Here is a 5,910-nt window from a genome sequence, read left to right as displayed (position 1 = left end):
GGGATCGGGATCGGGATCGATCATCTCCGTCCTCCGCGGGCGCCGCCCCGGCTCCCCGGCACCAACCGCCGGCTGCGCCCGGGGAGGGCAGGTCTGCGGCACCCCGCGCTGCCCGCCTGCCTCTGCGGTACCGAAACCGGTTTTGTTTCGGCTTCCAGCGGGCCGCGGCGGGTGCGGCGGCCCGCCTGGCGGGGGGCACCTGGCCTCGGGCTCGCCCTTGCCAGCTTGTTCCTCTCCAGCGTGCCGGTGCCCGGGTGTTGGGCCGAGGAGAGGCGCTTGGCTGCAGGCGCCAGGCCCGGGCTGCACGGAGAGCGGGGCCTCCCCGCAAAGCCACCGGCGCCCCGTCACAGCACGCTGCCGCGGTCTCCTGCGCCGTGATCCCAACCGCGCTGCAAGTACACGAAGGACATTCGTGTCCTTCACTGAGACAGAGAGGAGAAGGCAACTGGTTTGAAGCAAACATCGCAGAATCAGACTGGCCGAGGTGGGAAGGGACCTCTGGAGGTCGCCCAGTCCAACCCTCCTTCTCAAGCGGGGAAGATCAGTCGTTGCAGAGTCTTGGCAGGCATGGCTTCAAGCCATGCTCCCGTCCTTCCAAACCCATGCTTTGCTCCCTAATGCGTGGTTAAACGTGGTGTCACACAGCCCTATCCTGCTAGCCACAGGGGTGTGTTTTGGGGAGGTGTGGTGATGGGGGATTTGGTGGTTAGTGAAAGAAATTTACTCCAAAGAGTTAATATAATAGGGAGTACAGGCAAGGGCTTAAGGGATACACACAGTTTAAATATGCAGGGATATTACTACATAAGATCTCTCCCATTAACCAGCCCAGTAACACCCCACAAAAAAAGTGAAATCCTTAGCAGCTCCAATGCAAAACAAAGCAGCATGCTGCTGTGCAGCCACCACCAGATTCCCTATGCATTTATACATGCATCAGTGTGAAAAAGTGATGTCAAGATGTCATTTGCTGGGCACTCTTCAGTAGGACTGGGCAAGCCAGGGGCATCTGCAGCCCAAGGTAGGCGGTATAAGAGTGAAAGATGGAGAACAGGATAAAATCAAACAGGCAGTAAAGCCAGGCATCAAATAATTGATGGATGAATAGATGGATAGATGAGTGATGGGGGACTCTTATGTAGAGGCAGTGGTTACCAGCACAAGCAAACTCTAAAGGAATGATTTCACAACCTCCAACTGCAATCAAACTTCAGCTGTTGCCAAAGAGGCGGTCGCACATCCTCCACACTACCCTCAACAGTCCCTCTGTGCCCCGTTCCTGAAGCAACCCTTGACACCTGTCTGACCCAACACTGAACTCCTTCAGAGAACGAACCCCATGGAAAGCTCCCCGTGGGGTCAGACCAGCACACACTGACACAGGGAGCAGGACCAGCCACCTCAGCAGTGGCTTGTCGTTGGGTTGTCATGTCTTCAAAAACTGGTGCTGCTCCCACGGAAGCCAATGACACACTTGAAAGCCAACAGAAGTTAAGCCATCGCTTTAACTGCCTAGAAAGCTGGAAGATTCTTCCCTTGAAACAGCCGTGTTGACACCACAGATGCTTAAATTTCAGGGGAAGGGAACACACCTGAGAGCAGTGCTGCTGGAGGAGCGCAGCCCAGGGCAGCTGAGGCAGGATGGGCTCCCGAGCGGTCTGCAGCTGGCAGGCAGTTTAGCGTCGGCTTCCGTGACGGTGATGTGTCGAGTGACCAGCGAGGAGGGTGCTGGCAAGAGCGAGAGTAACCTCATCCTGGGGTTGTAAGAGGAAAGCAAGCAGCTGGACTGCTCAGGCTAGGCCACTTCTGCTCTATCTGAATTGGGTGGCCCTGGGAGCACTGCTGAGCTACACCTAGCCCAGGTTAGGGGGGGCTCGGTGTGAACTGGCCCCTGCTGATTTCTGCATACCTGGGTCTCCCCCATGGAACCATGCCAGCAGGGCAGCAGTAGGAAGCCAACACATGCTTCAACCTGGAACGTTTGGGATCAGGACCTTGGCTTTACCTCATGACTCCCCCATCCCCAGCCTCTTGGACCTAGCAGTATGCTTGGCCCTGCCTCAGCTCGCGGCAGAACAGGGGAACGCCAGGGAGACACTGATTTTGCTTTTGAACCATTCCTGAACCTCTCCCTTCCTGAGGCTCCACAGAGTTTGGGGACTGTGTCATGTCATCATCAGCCTCAAAAACATCAGAGCAGTCTCTGTAAGGCCACAAAGGATAGCCACCTGACTTAATGCACTGCACTTCTCTCCTCCCTTCCCCCTCCATACTGCTGAAAAGCATAGCAGTGAGCTTTATCACAGATACTGGCTTTAATATTTCATTGGCAAAGCTCTCTAGAATGTAATTTGCTTTATTCTCATGCTGTGCAAAATATGACTGAGGTCCAAACAGTATGAATCACAGCTTGCCATACTGACTACTAAACACATTGTGCCCCCAAAGTAAAAGAATTCCTTGTCAGCAACTCTGGCAAGTAGTTTCTTTTTGTGAGACAGAAGGATAAACAATAAATAATATCCCTGATAACTGCAGGGATCTGTGTTGTGTTAAGAGGTCCATGATAACTGGAAGTCCTTGCGGTCAATATGCTGGAAGTCTGAGCTTGTCAATTCACTTCCCCATAACTCAGTTTCTCCATCTGTAAAATGCAAATAACAATATTTCTGACCTTTGCAAGGAGACCTGAAAAATACTGTGCAAGGGCAATTCATGTGAAATTGTTATGTACATATCTGTATATATACAGATGGAATACATGTATATCTAACTTAGTATCTGACATTTTTCTGAATGGGAAGTGTGATTCTCTGTTTTATTTTCAAGTTTCGTGACTCCCGTCAGGATGCCTACAGCACTTTCCCTTGTTAGAATTTTACTGCATGCATGCAGCTTTTTACAGTGAAAGAGCAAAAATTAGAGTGGGAGAGTGTAACATATCAAGATTAAAAAGCAGTGGGAGGAAATCCACTTCTCTCTTAAACATTTGCCATGATGTATAGTATATCCTTTTCCTCCCCACAGGTCTAGAGAGGGAATACTGATACTGTTGCCAGACCTGTCTCTCTTGCCAGTTATTCTGAAAACAGATCGTTTTAGTTCTTCAGCTGTTGTTTATTAAACTACCACATAATGTATTTATGGGGGCAGGTCTTCAGCAAGCCTAAATCATCATAAGGTGTTTATTCATTGTCACTTCATAGAATCATACAATAGTTCGGGTTGGAAGGGACCTTAAACATCATGTAGTCCCAACCCCCCCTGCCATGGGCAGGGACACGTTTTACTAGACCAGGTTGCTCCAAGCCCCATCCAACCTGGCCTTGAACACTTCCAGGGATGGGGCATCCACAACCTCTCTGGGCAGCCTGTGCCAGTGTCTCACCGCCCTCACAGTAAAGAATTTCTTCCTTATATCTAATCTAAATCTACTCTCTTTCAGTTTAAAGCCATTACCCCTTGTCCTGTCACTACATGCCCTTGTAAAAAGTCCCCCTCCAGCTCTCCTGTAGGCACCCTTTAGGTACTGGAAGGCTGCCATAAGGTATCCCTGGAGCCTTCTCTTCTCCAGGTGAACAACCCCAACTCTCAGCCTGTCTTCATAGCAGAGGTGCTCCAGCCTTCTGATCATCTTCATGGCCCTCCCCTGGTCCTGCTCCAACAGATCCATGTCTTTCCTGTGCTAAGGACCCCAGAGCTGGACGCAGCACTCCAGATGGGGTATCTCCAGAGCAGAGCAGAGGGGCAGAATCACCTCCCTTGACCTGCTGGCCATGCTTCTTCTCTAAATCTTATTCCTTGTGCTTAGTATCTACACTGTTTTTAATATTTTGAAAGTCTGTTTTAAAAAGCAAGCTATGCTGAGATGACTGGACTGAATAAATTAACTCAGAAAATAAGAGCAAAAAGCTCTTGCTGAATCTCATAGCTTTCAGCAACCCTGAAAAGAGATCACTTTAGCATGGCCTGTAATCCTACAAATCTGGGGATTTTTCTAGTTCTTTGTATATGATGATGATAAATGGAGTAATCCCCACTTCTTGACTTTGCATGCAAATGTATCTGGCAAGGCCAAGTCTTCAGCAACAGCGATCGTCTTCTAGGCAATTGCCTGAAAACTAACAAACAACCAAACTGATACCGAAACTGAACCTTCTTAAAAATTAGAGGAAACTTCTGCTTTGACAGTACGTTGAGCTTACTATGTTAAAAATAAGTAAGTAAATACTCTCTACTTCTTATCTTTTGATCTCACTTTCTGTAAACCCTCAGCTCACATTCAGCCATAGGCAGAAGGCATGTCAGCTATCCATGATCTGTCAGGAACTGATAAGACCTGGGCTGGGTTCCCCTGAAGCGGCGTCACAACTTGGTTCTCACAGCTTGGTTCTCAGAGGTGGCAAGAAGAGAGATAAAAAGGATGATTGGTCAGAAATAGCCAGTGGAATGGTTTTCCTCTGAAATGGAGTGATTTGACAGAAAGAAACTGTTTCACCAGAAATAAATAACGAAACCTTAAAATTCATAAATAGCACTGGGCTTGTTTTCTAACTGTGGTGAGAGGGAGGTCAATGGAAGGGAAAGAGCTTGGAGGATTCATTGCCCTTTCTTTTAATATTTCTACTTGGTAATAAACATTGCTAAAGCATTCCAAAGCCTGTTTTCTGGATGGAAGAGATAGCACCCTGATTAACTGCAGTGTATCCACAGAGCAGAATTCATTCATCATTTGATAAATTCATGGTCTTAAGGCCAAATTTGGCTTTTATTATGTCACTGTGAATCTGCAGTAACTTCATCAAAATGATGTTGCAGCAAGCTTTAAGTCCTGAAACTGAAGGGAGTTACCACTGTGGTTTAACTTCAGCAAAAATCAGCTTTCAAGAAGCTGCTCTCAACAGGCAGAGTAGCTGGAAGACCATCATCTCCTTCTGCCTCATACTCTTCTTGCTTCCCCTTCCATTAACAGATATTATCAACAGAATATGGAGTATGCCAGGATGAAAGGGCTGAGCCAGCAGATGAGGCCAAAGTGGCACAAGGGAGGGCTTCGCAGAAGGCAGGTCTCAAAAATAAAGGAACCAACAATTCAGACAGGAGGAACAACGCTAGAGAATGGCTGAGAAAAGCGTATAGGATAATTTAGATGTAGGTTAGCTGCCATAGCAACCATGTACCAAATTACTGCACTTCTGTGTCTCTAAACCTGCCAGCAGCTACTTTTGTTTGTATGTACTTCAGGCTTTAAAGAAAATGAGTCCACCTTAAAACTCATGATGGTTTGCAAATGAAGTGCAGATACTGGGATTGCTGTGGGGTGCTGGGTTTAAACATTTAGAAAACAGGAGACAGAAAAAATAATAGGCCTTGAAAATTCTGATTTCACTAAAAGTGGTTAAAAAGTATATAATTTCTTTAACATTTATAGCAGTCAGTTCTAACCCTTAATTTATACTGCTTTGACTTGCAGATATTTACCAGGTCAACCTAACACCTTTACCTCCAATGGGTATATAAGAAAGAAGTTGGTCCTAGCAGCAGCTCTATTTATTTTTCACTGTGAGAAATTGCCATGTTATAAAAAGAGTAAGACATTTTCTTGTAATCCAGGATTCTTTGCAAATATGGTAAAATATTAGATCCCTAAAGAATAGAAACAAGGCTATCAAAAAGCATGCTGCAAGGCACATGTATATTATTAGTTACTAAGAATAGTCCATTGCTGAGTGTGAGTGAAAATATCCAAATGTGTTCCTTTGATAAGCTAGGTATGTATTCATTTCTCTGGACACACATTGAAGTGTCCTCAAATGGAAAAATAATGTTATAATAACCTAACCTCTGCTTCCAGTTCATATACATGTAATCCTAGGGGAACACATGGACCCGCCAAAGTCAGCAGGAATC

The sequence above is a fragment of the Haliaeetus leucocephalus genome, unplaced genomic scaffold (assembly GCF_000737465.1).
Source record: "Haliaeetus leucocephalus isolate CR32 unplaced genomic scaffold, Haliaeetus_leucocephalus-4.0 Scaffold373, whole genome shotgun sequence".
NCBI lineage: Eukaryota > Metazoa > Chordata > Aves > Accipitriformes > Accipitridae > Haliaeetus > Haliaeetus leucocephalus.
This window is presented reverse-complemented; position numbering follows the sequence as displayed.